Consider the following 21,126-nt stretch of genomic DNA (forward strand, 5'->3'; position numbering starts at 1 on the left):
TAAATCAGTCATTTTATCTGGGGTCACTGGACAGTAATTTCTTACTGCAAATATGTTAGGAGAATATTTCATTCCACTTTCTTTGATCCTCCACCAGGGAACAATTGCCAAGTGTTTTTGTAACTGTTTCCATCATTCTCCTCACCCTACCATGGATCTGGGATAGCTACCACTAGACCTAAGGTATTAAAAATCCAGGCAAGCTCAGCCTCAGGGGAAAGCAGCAAGACTCGGTCTAGCATCATTAGTATTACTGAAAGGTGAGCCTTCGTGGCCTTCTTTTTAACATCGTTCCATTCATTCATTCATTCATTCATTCAGCAAACCTCTATATTGTACCTATTCTGTGAAATGTCACTGAGGGAGATAGGTGAAGTAAAGAAATTCTACCCAGTAAACATACGTCATTTGGTGATAGATCACAGAGGGCCTTAACACTAGCTATGGGATGTGCTATGGAAAACTAGTGCCAAGCAATTGGTCAAGACCAGCTGAGGAAACAGGACATACTTCTGTGGATGACATAGACTTCTGTTGCAAGCAACCAATTAACATATTCAAATTCATATCAAGAATTAAATTAAACTTCAGTGGAATAAAATAATAAAGGCTTTTAAATAATTAGTATTATATAAACTAAAACATAAGAGATGAAAAAATAGGATAGTATTCTAAATAAGTCTTTGTTATTTCCAAAGCATACAACCTCTGCTCTTTATTTCAAAAAAACAAGTAATATGCTTTGGCAAGGTTGCAGGCTTGTGAGTCAGAGCGCACACAAACTCCTGCCCTCCAGGAGTCCACAGTCCAGTCGGGGTGAAGGTGGTGAAAAGGTGCAAACAAACCTTCAGTTGTCAAATATACATCCTGGAGGTGTAATGTACAGCATGGTGAGTGCAGATAATAATACTGTCTTGTATATTTGAAAGTTGCTAGGAGAGTAGAGCTTAAACGTTCTCATCACAAGAAAAAACATTTCTAACTATGTGTGGTGACGCACGTCAACTAGACTTATTGTGGTGATCGTTTCACTATGTTTACACATATATCAAATCATTATGTTGTATGCCTGAAACTAATGTAATGTTATATGTCAATTATATCTCAATAAAAAAAAAGCCAGATGTGCACTTAGCCATGATTTCTCTTTCTCCTCTGCCATGAGCCCAGCAACATCCCAGAGAGAGATAGGGGTTGCTCTTCATTAGCCTGGGTCCTGACAAGGAGCAGAGCCAGGGCCAACTCATGACGGAAATGTAACATGAGCAAGTAGTCAACCTTTGTTGTTGGAGGCCAGTGAGATACTGAGGTTGCTTGTTACTACAGCATAACAATGGAAGCTGGCTGATACAATGAACTAAGATGACAGCATACATAACCACAATATTAGGTCATATCCATAAGAGAAATATGAGCTTTCGAAGACGGAAGAGAGCATTTATGCCTACTTCACATCATCATCAGCCGAGCCGAAGACAAGCCCAGCTTTCTCTCCAGTGGCTTTTTGTTTTGTTTTGCTTGGCTTTGCTTTAGATTTAGCACTGAGTAAAACAAAGACCTGACAACTAACTAATCAGCCGACCTCAGCAGACCAACTATCCTTCCCTCATTCTCTCCTTCGTACTTGCCCCTCATTCTCTCCTGTGCACCTTGACACACTTTAAAGGTCTGTCGTCAAGAACTAGATGAAGTGCTGCCAAGCAGTGAGTGAGCCACTTATTCACTCAACACACACTCATTAAGCATCTACTCTGTGCAGGTTATATGAGTGTCAGAGACTCAGAGATGGAAGAAGAGTGCCCGAAGGTGTTCAACATCTGGTGAAAGCTCAGACCAGAGCCACTTAATCACAGTAGAGTTACCTGAGTACTCTGAGCTACCACAGAGTACATGGAGCATGAAAGAGAGATGTCCCCAGGGACCCACTCACACCATGGTGGAGGCATGGTTATCAGGAAACACTCCCTGGATGAAGTGAAACCTGAGCTCCAGGTTGAAGGAAGAAAAGGAGTTAGCCAGACAAAGGAAAGTAGAGAGGATCACTTTGCAAAAGCTTGGAGCAGTGGGGCAGCTCGGCTTCCAGAGCTGCTGTGTTTGGCCAGAGAGAGTAAGACATTAGGGTGGAGCAACAGAGACTGGTGAGATCGAGAAAGGCCTTATAAGCCACACTAGGAAGTTTGGATTTTGTCCTAAAGGCAATCAGATGCGATTAAAGGCTTTTAAAGTGGAGTGTGGCATGATCAGATTTGCCAGATTCCCCTGGCAGCTCCAGGAAGGAGGGGTCTGAGAGGAGGCTGGCTGCTCTTGGATCAAGGAAGTTAGTTGGAAAGTTCTTGCCATAATCCAAGTGAGAAATTGTAAGGGTCTGAACTGAGATAGGGCCTGTTTCCTGCTCTGAAATATGGGGGGGAATAGAGCTTCTCAAAGACATTTAAGAAGGGAATTAGCTCACAGCTAATGAACAGCAAGAAAGTACTGAAGGTTTTCCGATTCCACTCTGCCTCATTGAAGAGCTTTGAATTTTTTTTTTTTTTTTTTTTTTTTTTGAGGAGGAGGATTAGCCCTGAGCTAACATCTGGCACCAATCCTCCTATTTTTGTTGAGGAAGATTGGCCCTGAACTAACGTCCATGCCCAGCTTCCTCTACTTTATATGTGGGATGCCTGCCACAACATGGCTTGATAAGTGGTGCATGTGTCTGTGCCCGAGATCCGAACCAGGGAACCCCAGGCCGCTGAAGTGGAGTGCACAAACTTAATGGCTGCATCACTGGGCCAGCCCACCAGCTCTGCATTTTTTGCATTCATATTTTATCTTTTGTAATTAAGTTCCAAATTCATAACCCGATTAGTTATAAAATTACTGTCCTAGTCTTTTCTTTTTCCTAGGCCCCTTTCTCCATTCACACTGGCATGTAAATATGTTCCTAACAAGCGTGCTCATTCATTCATTCATCCCACAAATGTTTATTGAATACCCATTATGTAGCAGGCACTGTGCTAGATGCAGGGTGCATAAGAAGAAGAAACCAAAGTCCTTGCCTCATGGAACTGGCAGTCTAATGGGGAGACACATGATAAATACATAAACAAATAAATAATTACAAAATGCAAATCTCTATGAACTAACAGCAGCAGAATCCTGAACTCTAGGATGGCAGCTATGCAAGTCTACTCACAGAAATGTCCTAGAGGCTCACCCGGAAGTCAGTCTGTTGAGAAGGGAGCATTAATGTATTTACATTTAATTAATTTCAGTATCATTCTAGAAAAGAAGCATTAGTACATCTAGGCTGGTATTATTAACCAAAAACACCAGCATTTAAAATACAAGGTCATATTCTTCACACAGCAGGCAAGGCCTACAATCACAGGGGCAAGGAGTAGGAGGTTGAGAATGGGAAACTCTGGTCTACAGGGAACTATGTTTCCCATCTCTGGACGTACTGAGGTCATAAAGCTCCAGGAGAGGCTCATTGGAGCATATCAGTATTGATTCAGCACCTCAAGCCGGTCTTACATTAGGCTATGGCAAGGCTGGACCTGGTAGGGGTGATGCACTTAGGGCTGAGTTCTCACATTGGATTGACTTGCCCAATCACAGCTCATTTTCATCAAATGGAACCAAACTTCTTACTAATGCTTTCTTTTTAAAATGTTACCAGTTACAGGGAAATTAAGTGAGTTCTGCATTCCCCTTGTTGATAGCTCAAAGATTGAAATCCCCAGATCACCCACTCAATAGCATTAGTGTTGGGCCATTTTGAAGCAGCCTTTTCACAGAGTAGCTCTTGTCACCTGAAGAAAAGGAGCGTCTGCTAGACAGTTAAGCCCCATTCTGACTAAGGGCCCTCTGGGCTCAGAGCTTTTCTGCAGACTATAGAACCAGCTGACAACTCGGTTCTGGCCACCAGCCTACAGCCAGCAGTCCAGTAATCACTTTCAGCCACTGGCCAACAAGGTTGGATTTAAACCACTGACCAATAGGTAAAAGGCCTCTACTTCATCTGGGCTCCTCCACGCCACCCTTTCATCTGTCACCATTTCCCCAGGCCCAATAATTTGATAAAAAGAGATTTGATGCAGTACAAAATTTCTGAGGTTCCACATTGAGACAAATTATAAATTCAATATAAGCCCATTCTAGAAAAAGGGCTAGAATATGAACCAAATTCTTATTCCTTTATCTACACCTCTACACACATACACACACACACACATGCACACACACATACCCACACATACTGTTTGGCCACTTGTCATTGGGAAAGACAAATGATAATTATTCACTTTGGGCATTTGGCAGATATAATGGGGCACTACTTCGGCAGTGATCAAAATTGTCTTCCTTTATGGCTCTTAATCAAAAATTTATTTCCCACTGACTAACACCAGGAAAAGGTTATCATCTACTTCAGTCTGTACTTATTTCACTACTAACAAGAGATTCTTTTTTCTCCTATCCTCAGCAATGCAGAATTACCATCATTCCCAAGACCTCTTTGGGTTCCTTGACCAGAAGAGGCATTTAGCTATGTCAACCATGATGTATTGCACATTTAATTGCACCATGCAGCTATTCAAAAAGCATTCAGAACTAATCATTTAGCATTAATATCCAAGGGCAATCCAAGGTCACAGTACATTAAAAACTAATTCACAGTGGTTCGAGAATGCATTTTTCATATATGGAACGACATAATTCTTTCACAATAAAAATGATAGTGATGTTACAGAATGATGAGATACAAGATATTCTGAATATCCATCATTGGATCTACTGTACAAATGGCAAAATCAGACCTTTGTTCTTCTCATAACTCAACATACCACTAATCTGTATTAAACACTACTGACCATGTTAACCTTTTATATGACTGACCATGTTTTAAGGAGCAACAGCTCCTTATTTATTATTGTAGAAAATACACGTGTTTAATATTTATTGTGATAATTTTACTCAAATTTTATTATCTCATTTTCTATGGTCATTCTAACAACTAAAATCACAACATCTGTAAGAGTACCTAAAAGCTTTTTAGTGAAAAATTATAAACACACATCTGTGTTTGTGTGTATCCTATCAACCTCCTTCCAGGAATGCTGTGGAAGATAAAATTATTATAACTTGTGTCAAACATCTATCATGCTAAAATCACAGTGTCCTGAGGCAATGCTCCCTCTCCACAATGTAGAATGAACAGGCTCCATTCTCCAGAACCTATCATCTCTCCCACCCTACACCATTAGCAGTGCTGTATCACAATTTGCTGCCATTCAGCAGGCAACATCTCAGGAATTATTTCAGCACTTCACAGGCTCCGTTGTCATTTGATAATATGCTAAACTCTGCATTCAAAGATATCATATTACATTGCCAACCACTGTTTTTTTTCTATTTCTTTATATTTCACATGGCAAAATTCATTTTCCCAATCAGTTCATATAGACTAGACAGAAGTCAGAAGTTTTGTCCTATTCAGAGGGTCATTCAAAATGATCAACAAGTATTATCATAACCTTGTGTTTAGGGCACTGTTTTGGGTGCTGGGCATGAGTTGAGGTTGTGCATACCTCTAATGGAGAAAAGATATTGGATCATAAAGCCTATATCAAATATATGTGGCCAGCGATAGCAGAAAGTTGGGACGGGCATTACATGGCTAACGGTCACTGAACAGTGCAGATGGCCAACTGCGGAGTTTGGAAGCAGTGATATCACTGGTTTCCACCTGTCCTTTCTCTCAGCCTCCAGGGCAGCCATGCTGTAGCTCCTGGAACATGTGTTCATGGTTCACCACCTAAGCTGCCTTTCTCTAGACCCTTGAGAAGTTCTTTTCCCAGCACTGCAAGGGAAAGGGGGAGTCCTAAGGATCTGAGGAAAGAAGAAAAATGTATGGGATCCGGGAAACTATCCCCAGGGTGAGCAAGGGGATAGATTATTTAAACTATTAGAAATCTCTATTTTCAAACAATTTTTAACACAAAAAGCATCCTTTGGATGAATTAGGGAAACCAGTCGTTCTGATTGCAAGTACTTTTAAATAGAAAGCTCTCTGCATCTGTAATTGACTATCAGCTTTCCTAGCTATAGTCCAGAAATCCACAGGCCGATGGAAGCTGGGGAATTCTTCAAACCCACTTGTAAACAAGGAGCTTCGGCTTCTCAGCCTCTTTTTGCTGAGGACGGCAGCATTTCCCCCTCCCTCCCATTCCTCCTTCCTTTCTTTCTCCCTTTTCTCTTCTTCTTATCCAAGTTTCTAAGAGCGTAAGGCTTTGCAGACTGGAAAGATAATACCAAATTCAGAAAGGAAGATGTTAGAAGAAGTGGAATAAAAGATGAGTGGCATCCTGAAAATCTCTCAAAGGAGGCAGTGCTACATCAGATCAATCTCCTACATTATTTCCAAGGAGCCAGCCTCTCCCCTGCGGATCTTTGGGAAGCCAATAAGATTGACTGATAGAGAATCGTATAAATCTAAGATTAGCATTGATTGGAGTCTATATTTTAACATTCCTCATTAGAAGAGTATCTTAAATGTGCTTACCCTGGCCTTTCCCACCCTCCTGTGGAGCAGCAGTCTTAGATAAATCTCAGAGTCTTAAACATATATTGGCCTCCCTCATGAACAGAGCAATGGAAGGACTTCCTAATAAAATAAGTTCCTTCTAAAATGAAGTAACTCTTCTTTAACTTCCTCAGACACACATTGTTACCTTCACCCCCACCAACAGCACTATCATCATCGACATCTCCATGTGTCTCTATCCCTAGCAAATGATGCAGAGAGGTGAGAGAAGATGAGAGATGAGCTGGATAAAGTTGCCAATCTTGAGTTCTAGTGTCTGTCACTATTGAGCTTTCTAACAGTATACAGTCACTTAAACACTCCAGGCCTTGTTTTCATTATCTCTAGGATGAAAGTGTTGAATAAACTCTCCTGTGGCCTTTCTAGATCTGATTTTCTAGAATCTTTTATTCTGATTTAAAACATCATCAGTGGACAAAACCTACCCACTTGGACAAAGCTGATCATGGAAAAATTGATCCAGACACAAATTCTTAAAGAATAAGAAGTTATTGTTAGTCTCACCTTAAAGATGATGAAACTGGAGTCTAAATGGTGAAATTACTTGCTAAAAGTCAGTAAGTTTATGAGCAGTGGCATCAGTAATGAAGTTTTGATATGGTTGAACAGAGCCTATGGGTCAGATCTGGAGTTTAATTTTGGTCATACTACTTGCTGTGTGACTTCAGGCAAGTTGCTTAAGCTCTCTGAGCATTGATTTTCTCATTACTACAAGTGGGAATAATGTATCACTTAATCTCAGGATTGCTATGACTTAACATATGTGAAAAATACCTAGTTAGTGCTTGACACACAGTAGGGGTGCAGAAAGCGTTCGTTTCTTTTTTAAGCTATACCATGCTGCCCACGGTAAGCCAAAGGGAAGGTGAGTATTTGGTCTTACACTCAGTAGCTGTGAGCAGCCGTTGTTTGTTGTAGTGTCTGAGTGACCGGGGTTTAATCTCTGTGTCCTACTGCCCTCTTCTGGATATCAAACATCAGATCTGCTTGTGAAGTCACTGATTGGGCTAACTCATTGAGCAAACCCTGGATGTGACTCAATAATCTTACTCCAGAGATGCGATGGAAGCAGTTACTGGTGAACAAGTGTATGTCTCCAACAGAACAGGAGCTAGAAATGATCAAGTGACACTAACTGCCACGCTTGGTAGGTCTAAGCTATGATGAAGTGGCTTAAAGTACAGTTTCTTTCATGTGTGTCCACTTAGTGTAACTCTATTTGACAGTTCCAAGTTAGTCGCACACACTGACCAGACGTATGGGTAACGGACACGAGTAACGCAAGTCCCCGTGAGATGGACTTGGAAGGAATCCTACCCTATTTGAGGTTAGTCCCACTTCCTATACTGTCTGTTCAGACATTCAGTTTTAGCAGATATTCTTCTCCAATTTTTTAAACCTCTAATTGTATTTAGAAATACAACAGAAATAACATCCATCTGTTTTGAATTCGTTTACATCTTTTGTAACAAACTGATGTTTTGTACCAAGCTGATGTCCAGAAAGTTAAAGACATCCTGATAAGTGTTCAGATCTTTAGAAGTTTTTCTTAGGTAAACATGGTGAAATGTATCAAGTAAATTACAAAATTTTAAAGGTCCAAGTATTAGGCATATCAAAGGATAATTTATAGAGATTTGAAATATTGGAGTGTAACTCTTTTTTCAGGCAAATAGTGAAATTCAAATTTCTACCTAAAAATTAACTGAAAAGAAATAATCTTTTGTGGTACCTGATGATTTATCAAAGGTATAAGTATATGGGTGATCCAAATTTTATTTTTGAGAAAAATGTAGAAACAACCAGACAATATTTTAGGCTTTTCAACACTCAAGATTAATTTTTAAGTTGGTTGTACTCAATATCATTACAATTTTAAGAAAAAATTAATAGCTCTTGACTTAAATAGATGAATGGGTTAGTGGGTGGATGGATGGATGGATGAATGGTTTAACACAGGGAATACCCTTAGAATTTTAAAACTTTAATATATTTTTTCCAGTTGCTTCCATGATCTGTACATTCCAAACGCAAATCATTTTCCCCCGTTACTTCGAATATTTATTTTATGATCAATAGCATTTAAATGGTAGTTTAAAAAGCAAGATATAACAAAAAAATTGTCAAATTTCATTTGAAATGTGCTAAAGAGAAATTATGAAAATTCTGAAAATAAACCCTTCTATAAAAGGAAGAATGATTGTATGTGTCTAATCACAACCTTATTTGTCTTGTTATCTCTAGCATCACACATTGAATGTTTTAAAGTGGAATTTACAAAGCAGTATTATTTATTAGAAAACACTAAGAACTGCCTTTGTTCAGACTTGACAGTCATAGACAAGAAATCATATTTCAACATCACCTAGAAAACGAGGGATGAAGTAGGAGCCAATCTCAGGACTACAGGATACTAGGTATCTGCTATGTTCCCTTCAGGAGCACATGCACACCTTCAAGCACGCAAACACACACACACACACACACAATTCATATGCCCATTTATTCATTCAGCAAACACTAAAGGTCTATAATCAAGACCCAGTTCAAAAGTCATCTTCTTAGCAAATCCCCAACATGCCCCAACAGAATGAATGGTCCTTTTCTCTGTCACCATGAACACATGTTCATTCTTCTATTACTGCCTTTATTACATGGTGTTATAATTACTGTTTACATGTCTGTCACTTATCTAGACTGTGAACTCAACAAAAGTATGGTCTCTATGTCTTATTTAGATTTTTATCCTCAGCACCTAACCTGATTCCTGGAACACAGTAGAAGCTTCAATAAATGTTGTTGTAAACATGGATAACTTGTTTAAAATTCTCTGGTTGTTTTGTGTATGTGTTGGACACTAAATATCCAAGTCTGACTTTAAAAACACTTCCCTGACTACAGACCACAGCCACCTCTCAGTTAATTCAGTAAAGTAGTGAGTTTTCAGTCACAGATGACATTCAGCCAGATACAACTTGGAAACTGAAACATGAAATGGATATTTGGGCTAGACAGCCTTTCAGGTTCCTTCCTGACGTGACTTCCTGTGATTCTGATGTGGGATGCTTCCTTTCTCATCTGCTCATCTACCTTCCTCTTACTTTGTGAGAACCTGCTGAGACAATGACACTGAATTCCTGAATACCTGAGATGTCTTGAAATACAAGGGAGGATGAAATGTACTAGTAAGGTGGATGCTGGCCCTACAAGTCACCCAGGAAACTTGTTCAGACTATCTCCTCTCTCCTGGCATCTCCTATATTCTAAGATTGCTCATCATTTTTTAATGATTTTGACTCAGACTCCTTTTCACATTTTGCAGTTGGGGCTCATTCCCTTGCACTTATGCTAGCATTCCCTAGCCACATTGACTCTTCCACCAGTTCTAACCACAGCTGACACAAGCACCACTATGTGTAAGGTGCTTGGCAGAAACTTGCCCAGTTCCTACTGCTAAAAAGTAGTGGAGCTGCAATTCAAGCCCATGGCCTGTTTACTCCAGAGTGCATGTTATTAACCACTAAGCCAGCACTTCTTAAACTTTACTGTGGACACAGATCATTTGGGGATCGTTATTAAAAGCATATGCTAATTCAGTCAATCTGGGTTGGGGCTTGAGATTCCACATTTCAAACTCCCAGAAGATGGATCTGCTTGCCCTCTGATTACTCTTTGAGGAGCAAGGAACTATGCCATCCACCCTTCCTAAATTCTCCCTTGCCTTCAGGCTTTGAACAACTAGTCCTTCTTGGCTCTACCCAAATTCAGAGCCAACCAACAAGACAATATGAGAGTATGGTGAGTGGGCTATTTCTGGCACGTGCACTCTTGTCCATGCAGTCACCTACCCACAGGGCTAATAAGCACTATGACTGACCACACAGAGGTGCCATACAAGAATCTTCCATCCACTAAAGAATGGAAAGAAAGCCTTGTAACTCATTCTCTTCCAACCTAAACCCACCAGAATTTAAATTTAACTGTCAAAAGCAAAGACATTAATAAGGCATTGAGCTATTTAACAACATATTTCCATAAATAGCTACTTTTTAAAGTACTTGATATTAAAATATAAGGTTTTTTGTTAATTTAAACAAGAATACCAACAGTGAAGAAAGATCAAGACAAGCAAATTTAATGACTTAATATTGCACGATAAAAAGTCATTCCGCTTGAATGACTTTTAATTCCTTACAGTGCATATATGCAATTACGCCAGATTTACTAAGAGAAGCTCAGCAGCACTGGATCCTGACGTATAATATGGTCACCATGACATCCAGCCTTCACAAGGACATCTGAAGGATCACGATGATCGTGTCAAGGTGATAAGTTTGACATTCCATGGGTTTAATGATAGATGGTAATACTGTTGGGTTGTCCCATCAATGAAAATACCTCAGACACAGGCAGAAGCATGAAGGTTTGACACTTATACAACTTCTTATTTAATTGGAGATAATTTAAAAGCAGCCAGGAGGAAACTGTGTCACTTAAACACAAGATTGTGTGTGTGCATGTGTGTATACACACATGTATACTTTCACAGTTACATATTCATATAACACATGTACATATGTACGTTTAGTTGACCATTCCATTCACCATTATATTTAATTAAAAATTGAATCTTGGGGAAGGGAAGAACAGGTGAAGCACAGGGTTTTCCAGGCAGTATAACTCTTCTGTATGATACTGTCATGGCGGATGCATGACATTATACATTTGCCAAAACCCATATAACTATGCAAAACAAAGAGTGAAACTTAATACAAACCATGGGCTCCAGTTAATAATAATGTATCAATGTCAGTGCACTAATTGTAACAAACATACCTCACTAACACAAGATGTTAATAGTAGAGGAACTCCGGGTGGCGGCCCGGGTGGATATGTATGTGTGAATCTCTGTACTACTTGATCAATTTTTCTGTAAATTTAAAACCATTCTAAAAAATAAAATTTAAGGTTCTGGCCTGGTGCCGTAGTGGTTGGGTTCACAAGCTCCACTTTGGTGGCCCGAGGTTCACTGGTTCAGATCCCAGGCACGAACCTGCTCACTGCTTATCAAGCCATGCTGTGGCAGGCATCTCAAATATAAAACAGAGGAAGATGGGCACAGATATTAGCTCAGGGCCAATCTTCCTCAGCAAAAGCAGGAAGATTGGGGGTGGATATTAGCTCAGGGCTAATCTTCCTCAAAAAAAATAAATAAGTAAAAGATAAAGTTAAAAAAATACACACACACAGATACATAAATCCTAGAGGAACCACTAGAGATATGTTCATGAAGTAAGGTGGCATGGTCAACACATAAGTGGTACTACCAGGTAAGAAATTTAAAAATTGTGATGTAGAAAATATCTGTCTCACAATCTCTCCCCTTTTCATCACTCATTCTCCATCCCCTTTCTGTATTCCCAACATGCACATGCGCGCACACGTTGTGTACTCATGCAGCCCTGTGCTTGACTGGAGCCTTTGACCATCCTCACCGGGTCCTGACAGGAGTCCACCCATATTCCAGGCCTCAGCTTATCCATCAAAACCTGCCCACCCTGTGTTCCACTTCCCCAGGGCTGCTCTCCTCACAAAGGTGATGTCAAAGAGGGGAAGAAAGTATTCTGATAGCATTGTACTTAACATATGCATTCGTTCCCACCAGATAACACTATGGCTCCACGGCTTGGCACAAAGATGCATGTCTTCAGCAGGCTCCCAAGAAATAATTTTAATGGTACAAAAAGTCTCTCAGATTCTGAGAACAAATTCAGAAAAAGAATATTTTGAAGGATGTGAATCATTTGATAGTTTCAAACCCACCACAACCACCTCAGGAGCTGCTCTTTCTGCCTTTCAGTAAAAAAAGGAAGGAAGGTCTACGTTCTGTGCCAAGCCTAGTACATGTCAATGAAGATTATCACATGAAGAGAAGACAGCCACTCTAAATATGTATTTATTTCATTACAGCTGTCCTGTCTTCATCATCGCCATTCCTCTGCTAGTTTTGCAAAATTATCACGTGCTCCTAGAGGCAGTTCTGGTTTTAGTCTTTGCCCAGGGATAGTTACTGGGGTTGTTGGGGTTCGGGAGATAGAAGCAGGAGAGGGTTTGATGCTGAAGTTGGAGAAAAAGAAGGAAAAGTAAAGAAGTAAATTGTAGCTCTTCATGAGTTAATGAATTGCTTAATACACTTCCTGTAAGGTCTTCTTACCCTTTAAAAAAAAACCTTCTCTTGGATATGTTCTTTCTGTCCACATTTCCTTTCTCTTGAGTCCCAGTTGACTGTCTCTGAAGTTAACAGGGAGCATCAGCCCCAGGGTTGCACAGTATTGTTCTGTTCCACTTCAGGACGCTGGGAACCGTGATCTCTGAAAGAATGATCCTCTGTCTTCAATTATTGTTATAAATGTTCCTCTGGGACTCACTAGTGGCTGTATGGTCTTTAGCTTTATTTGAGAACATTCTCGGCTTATTTTCCGTTAAAGGGAATGAAGGTAGAGAGCATAGCAAATGAAAATATATTTCCAGCCGTGTTCTCAGTGAGATTTACTTTTCAGTAAATAAAGTACTCCTGGGAATAAACTGTTCATCCTTTGAGATGTATTACTATAGTTCCTATCCTATCTGTCAATTCAGGAAAAGAGACAATTGCTAAGTATCCTGTTTCCCTGGAAATTAATTCTCATGTGAACTGCTTCAACCACTTTGTCCTTTTACCTCCCAGATCAAATATAGACTCTTGGCCTCCTCTTTAGAGCCACCCACCACTCCAGCTCCTCTCTCACAGGCTCTTTCACCATCTTGAAGGGCTGTGTTGTGGTTAGCCCATCAGCCTCTTTCTGGCTTTCCTGACTGTGCACATGACAGCCTCAGACTTATTGAAAATACCACTGCCCCATCCATTAACTGATTCCATTCTAGAAGATGACCCAAAGTGATTAAACCAAGATGTTTATTCTTTTCTGGAATACCCCACTATCTTCTTCTTGTCTGCCTTAAGAGCAAGCAGATTATTGTCCATTTTAATACACAAGAACAGTCTTCTGTACTAAATGTGAACTAGCAATGAGATCTACTTGAACTAGCAATTTGTACCTGCCCCAGTCTTGCCCACCAGCAGGTACTGAAGTCAGCAGATTTAGCCTTCAGTGTTTCCCAGTGTTGGGGTTGTTATACAATCATCTTTCCCTTTCTCTGTTTTTAACCCTTTGGAGCAGACAAGAGCAGCCAGAGGAGAATCAGAATGCCTGATTAGCTTTATTGTTTTGAAAGCCAGATTGGAGAATGTGGCAAGGCTTCTGTCCTCCTTCCCTGAAAACTGAGTCCTAACTGACTCTGACCAAAGCAGCCTGTGACCAAGTGGAGAAGCTAGAACCAAGTGAGAAGAAATCTGGTTGGGCCTGATAGAAATCAGTGCTTCTTGGTCTGTTTACTGCTGGAGACTGGAAGCTCCATGATCTCTGGGATCTGGAAGGTCCAGCAAATCAAAGCACAAAAACAGGAGAGGCAGATTCCAACTACTTCATCCATAAGCTGATCCCATCCTAGAAGTAATACTGTGGTAACAAACAATCCCCAAATCTCAGGGGTTTACCAACACCAAGGTTTATTTCTTGCTCATGTTCCACGGCTGTGTTAAGTCAGCTGCAACTCGGCTCCACAACATCTTCCCTCCAGATCCAGGCTAATTCACCTGGGATATTGCCAGTCAGATGGCAGAAGAGAAAGAAATATAGCAAATCCTATCCTGGTGTTTAAAGCTGCTGCTCAGTAGTGATCTACTTCACTTTTGTGAAGTAAAGACTCTGGTTGGCTCTGCCCAAAGGAAGATGTGCCCTTTACCCTTGGCTTCTGGAAGGTAATCTATGTCCTACCTGAAAGAAATGTCTTCATTTAGGGCACAGGCTGGCCACATGAACCTTAGGGAGGGGCCAGCCACACCTGAGAGTTTTAGGGTGGGGCTGGCCATGCCTGAAAGACAATCATGTGACTTAGGGTAGGTACTTTGGGCAATCAATCAATTAATCATGCCTATGTAATAGAGCCTTAATAAAAACTCTGGACTCAAAGCTCAGGTGAACTTTCCTGGTTGGCAATACTCCATGCACACTATTTCATGTTGGTGCTGGGAGGGTGACACATCCCGAGCACGATGGAAGCTTTGCATTTGGAATCCTCCCAGACACTCTGCTCTATGCCTGTCTTCCTTTTGGCTTATTTTTCATCTGTATATTTCTCTTGTAATAAATTTTAACCATGAGTTCAATAGCTTTCAGTGAGTTCTGTGAGTCTCTAGCAAACAACAAAACTGAGAGCGGTTTGGTGAAGGCCTGAACTTGCCTAGGTGTGTGAGGGTGGTACTGTGTAGACTCTTCCTTCTAACTTTGTAGTTGGACCCTAACTCTTGGCAGTTGCTGGAAGAAGTTTTAAGCAGAATTGGCTGTCTGCTTAAAAGGGTTTTAAGGATTTGGAGGATTATGCTCTCAAACTCTTCAGTTTGGCTAACCGAATAACTTCCATTCACATTTCCTCAGCCAAAGTAAATCCTAGACCACACTGCCTGAATTCATTCCTACGAGAAGGGTCATCACAGGGAAGGGAACAGTAGGGAAGCGTTGTAAAGGCCTTGAACGATAATAAGATCTACCAAAGTAGTTCAGGTGAAGAATTATAAAGACTTGAACTAAAGTGGAATCAGAGTGATGATGAGGAAAGACTAGATATGATAGAACAAAACCAAAATCAGGATTTGATGGTTGATTAGATATGAGAGCAATTGAGTTAAAAGAAGTAAGAATCACTTCCACGTTCGTAGGTAGTTAGTGAAATCATTCACAAGAGGGACAGGATTGGAGATAAAAGCTTTAACATTGAACATTTTAAGTTTGAGGATCATCCAAGAAGAGGTGTTTAGTTAAATTATATTGATCTAGAACTCAACAGAAAAAGGATAGCTAACGATAGAGATCTAGAATTCATCTCCCTATAAGAAATAACTGAGTGAGTGAGATCACTAGGAGTATCTAAAATACACAATGGAGAGGGCTGAGGATGATATTCCGGGCAATGCATCCGAGCCTTTTTCATGTCAGAACACATATACAGTTGTGCAGTCCACTGGGGTAAACAGACAGGCAGCTCAAGTTTGCAGGCAACCAGCCTGGGGGCTCTGGCCACAGCAAGGACTGAGGGCATCACTATTTCATGTTGGCTGGGAAGCTCAGTCCTACAGGGTAAATACATGTAGGCAGATAGGAAAGAACAAAGGAAACTGAGGAGTAGCTACAAAGGAGGAAAATCAGAACAAATGCCATCATGGACGCCAGAAGAGAAAAGAATGGTTAAAAGGAGCTTCAGAGAGGTTGCATAAAATGAAAACTAAAAAGTATGAGCCAGTTTGGGCAAAGAGTAAGTCACTGATGAACTGAGAGAAAGAGGTTTTGTGGAGAGGTGGTGTGGAATCATGATTTTAGGGGGATGAAGAAGGAAAGTAAGAGAACAAGGACAGAGCATGAATAGAGACAACTCTAGGTCTGAGCTGTGAAAGAGAAGAAAGATATTGGTAACAGCTAGAGTTTGTCATCAGGTTTAGGGGGAGTTGTTTTAAGATGGGCAAGAGTTGAGTCTTTCTAAAAGCTGAAGACAAAGAACCAATGGAAGAGAAGAAGTTTACAATAAAGAGAGAGGGCAGGTGATTTATAAACAAGGACATTCAAAGGATGGGTCCCAGAGACAAAACTGGCAAGAAAAAGGACAAGTCTTGCCTTGAGGAATAAAGGAAGGAGGATTCTTTAGAACAGATACAGTTACATCATGGGTGGTGGGTGACAGTCCTGTTAGACTCTTCTCTTTCTGAGGTGGAAGTTTCTGTCACCTATAGAGCATGAAAGGTATGAGGCTGGCCTTCAGGAAATACTATAAGCAAAGGTGCACATAGTACTTCAGAGTGCTGCTCCATTAAACAGGGAGTATACAAAACCTTGTATAACAGACTCTTTCCTTGTACCTTCTACGTATCTATGACCAAGTGAAACAAACAGGGCTTACCTTCAGAAAATTAATCAGTCTAGAAAAAAAAAATCTGTCCTTTTCTACTCCATCACAAGGCCATTCTTTCATTCATCTCCCTCATTTCCTCCCTATCTCACTCCATTTCAAATAAATTAGCCTTCTTGTTGTTCTTTGAGTATGATAAGCATGCTCCTTGTTCAGGGCCTTCGCACAAGCTATTCTCTCTGTGAAGAATCCTCTGTCCAGCTATTGGCATGGCATCTTTCCTCAATTGCTTTATATCTCTACTAAAACTTCATCTTATTTTAGAAGATTCCCTGTTCAATTATTTTAAATAATGCACTTCCGTTACTCTCTTTATTCCTATCTTGTTTTATGTTTATTTGTAAGACTGATCCCCACTGACATATTTTTCATTTGATTGTTTGCTCAACGTCTGTTCCTTCCTTTAACTAACCCTGACCCTAGAGCACAGGGATTTAGTCTGTTCTATAACTTGCTGTACATCCACACCTAGGAGAGTGCTGGAAAATACAGAGTGCTAGATACATACTGATCAAATTCTGTCTCTTTTCTACCCTGTGTCTTCTTCAGTGAAGATCTTTCCCCCTTTCTGGTGTCCAGGCCTTTTAACTGCCCTTTCTTTCCATCAGATCAGGAAAGGGTCTGCTATTAGCTGATTGTTCCATAATTGCTTGATTACTCTTCAGAGTGATGACTTTTGGTCAATGTATTTCCTTAAATATCAATTTACAATTCAAACTTTTATTACTAATTGTGGAATAAAAGGTTTTGTTCCATATTAAAATAAATTCCAGCAAATAAGTAAATATTCAGAAATACATTTAAATGTAGGAATTTTAGGTTGGCTAAGGGATGGGGGAGTAATGGGGAAAAGGTCTCTACTAACTAAGCCCTCCCCAGTGTGCATTATTTCAGACCCCTTTGGTGTCCCTTGTTCCAGTCATCAGTGCAGCAACCAGCTCTACATGGGGTCCAAACAATTTCATATAGGTACAACCTCACAGAGCCTTGCCTCATGCCACACTGTGGGTCTCTCACCTCACATCCAGGGCTTCCCTCTAGATACTGGCAAACCCCACTGGGCACCCAGAAATGCACAATCCAGAAGTTGAGAGGATTTTATAGCCTGGAGCTATAACTTTGAACAAAGAGAGATTGGTGCCTATGGAAATTCTTCCCTGCTTCTGCCTCTGCTGTAGAATTTTGTCTTGGATGAATCACACCTTAAATCTCACCTATAACTGATTTAGATGGTATTTAGATGAGACTTTGGACTTTAGACTTTAAAGTTGATGCTAGAATGGGTTACGATTGGGAGTTGTTGGAATAGAAAAAAAGTATATTGTATGCAAGAAGGACATAAATTTTGGCGACTCAGGGCAGAATGCTCTGGACCGAATCACGTCCCCCTAAAACTCATATGTTGAAGCTCTCACCCCAATGTGACTCCACTTGGAGGTAGGGCCTGTGAGGAGGTAATTAAGGTTAAACGAGCTCGTAAGAACGGGGCCCTAATCTAAGAGGACTAGTGTCCTTATCAGAAGAAGAAGAGACACCAGAGTGCTCTCTCTGCCATGTGAGGACACAGCAAGAAGATAGCCAGAGAACTCTTACCAGAACCTGACCCATGTTGGCACCCTTATCTCAGACTTCCAGCCTCCGGAACTGTGAGAAAATAAGGTCCTGTTGTTTAAGCCACCCAATCTATGGTATTTTGTTATGGCAGCTTGAGATAACTAATACAGCTCCCTCAGCAAATTGTCCTGAAATGTGCTTTACACAACTTCTTGTATGACAGCCCCATGAGATCAAGCAGTCAATCTCATCCAGAGGCAAACAGATTGATAACACACCTCCTTTTAGCACTCACTCCTTCCCCACCTCATTTCCTTCGGCCCTCATTTTACTCTCTGTGATTATACCTCCTACTAGCATCAGGGTCTGCTCTCTGGGAAACCCAGGCTGAGACACCATCTATATGCCAATGACATTCAAATTTGTATCTAAAACCCAGACCTCTCTCAAGAACTCCAGATTTGTATATCCAACTGCTACTCAACAATGCCATTGGATGTCTAATAGACATCACAAACTCAGTATGTCTGAAACTGCATTCTTGGTCTTCCCCAAAAAAACTTTCTCCACCCACAGACTTCCTCATCTCAGTGCCTAGATCTTTCTACTTATAGATGCTGAGGCCAAAATCCTTCAAATTATCTTTAACTCCCTTCTTTCTCTGACATCCTACATCAAATCCATCAGAAAATCTCATTGGTTTTACTTTAAAATATATCCAAAATCCAATCAATTCCCACTACCATCATCTTGATCTGAGCCATCATCACGCACCGTCTAGATTGTTACAACAGACTCCCTGTTTTTGCCCCGGTTCCCATCCCTTACAGTTTATTTTTAACACATCAGCCATAGAAATTCTGTTAAAGCAAAAGTTAATATGTCGCTCCTCTGCTCAAAATCCTGCACTAGTTCTTCACTTCATTTTGAGTAAAAGCCAAGTAAAATATTACCAAGGCCCTTTAGAATATGACACCCAGGACAAGAAAGCTAGGAAATACCATAGAAGGAGGAGCCCTTTGTGTATATGGTTATTACAAAAGGGCTCACTTATAAAGTGATGTTTGAACAGAGACCTGAAGAAAGTGAAGGAAAAGTATCCCAGGCACAGAGACATCAAGTACAAAGGTCTTGATGCAGGACGTTGCTTGACGTTCACAGAAGCACAGAGACACCAGCATGACTGGAGGGAGTCAACAGGGTAGAAAATATCAGGAAATGAAGTCAGCGGAACATCAGGGAGCCAGATCATATAGACTTCATTGTAGAACCTTGTAGATCAATGTAAGGATTTTGGCTTTTGCTCTGAGACATCACCTTTGGAAGGTTTTGAACAATTGAGTGACAGAACTGATTTGGGATTTCCCAAAGGGTTTAAAAGGATCACTCTTAGCGCTGTGATGAGAATGGACCATGGAGGACAAGGGTAAAAGCAGGAGACCAATTAGGAGACTGCTGCTATGATCTAGACAAGAGATGCTGACTTGAGCCAAGATAGCACAGTGGAAATGGGTTTTTAAAAAACTAGTGTTCAGATTCTTAATTTATTTTGAAGAAAGACCAACAGGATTTGTGGGAAAAGACCATGTCTACCTTGCTCACCATGGAATTCCCAATGCCTTGCATATGTAAGTCATCCATCAAACTGGGCACCTCTCTGTGCAGTCTAGAATTTTGTGTAGGATCAGTGTCAGCCTTACCAGGCCATGTTGTCTTTCTGACTATCCAGGCAACTTTTGTTAATCTCTGGCATTCTGCCATTTCCTTCATATTTTATTTAATTCCTCTTGGATTACTGGCAGCCAATCTGAGAACACATCTAAACATCTAAGCTTACATGTCTATAAGAAAACATTTGCAGATATAATTTCTCTGTGTTGTCAAGAATTGAATTTCTTTTAAATGTAGGTAATTTCATTCTATTTTCCTTATTTATCTTGAACTTCTGGTTACTCTTAAAGGTATTTTTTACTTTTTCTGCTTGCATTGAGAATGAAAACCATCTGCAATACTGTCTACATTAACATGACTTTACCTGTCTGCATTAATATGAGCTTAATATTCCATGAACATTTTGCCAGAAGGATTTTGAAGAAAATGAAGCTGGATTGTTTTTTGTTTCAGGAACTTTCTGACAATCCATTTCTCCAAACAATGAACAAGTCTGCTACCCTCAGAAAAGTTAATAGTCCCTTCCCCAGATAATAGACTTCCTGACCAGACCCATTACATGACTGTTTATCCTTCAAAATCCACCTTCCCATCAATCCTAAACAATTACATCATGATCTTTGCCTGGTCCCAAACAGGCCTGCATTGAGGTCTTAAAACCTTGAAAAACCTGCCTTAAATCAGAGCCCTAAAAACCTCATAGATATCCCATTTGTGCCATATCTCCTCTAGAAGAGTTGTCTCCCTTACTGCTTTGCTTTATCAAAGGTATCTTTTGGTGTCTTTTCAGGGAATTGACAGTCAATGGATTTTTTATTCTTTTTTAGAGAATATAGAAGCCAAATAGGAATATAATAATTTCTATTTCCCTCCATCATTTTAACATTAAATTTTCCAGTAATGGGCCTTTTTGTTCTCCCTTTTGTTCCAAACATAGAAGAGATTTTTTTTGTTTTCTTTAGCACGTTTTTCCCCAATCTTAGTGCATTTAGGGCTTTTTAGTCTTCCACAAATTGCTGCTTCTTTCAGCTCTAAGCCTCCATCTCCTCACCTTCCAATGAGAAAGAATGCTGCCTGCATCACAGGAAAATGAGAAGATTAAGCAATATAATGTTTGTGAACACATTTCACTATGCAAATATCAGGGACAGAGTCCTCCTTCATTTTCCCATAGCTCTTAGCATTTGTCTCTATTTTAGTACTCCATGTGGCTCTCTCTCTCTTTCACTATAAACCTCAAAAAAGTAAGAGTT

This window comes from Equus przewalskii, chromosome 8, assembly GCF_037783145.1.
Source record: "Equus przewalskii isolate Varuska chromosome 8, EquPr2, whole genome shotgun sequence".
Taxonomy (NCBI): Eukaryota; Metazoa; Chordata; class Mammalia; order Perissodactyla; family Equidae; genus Equus; species Equus przewalskii.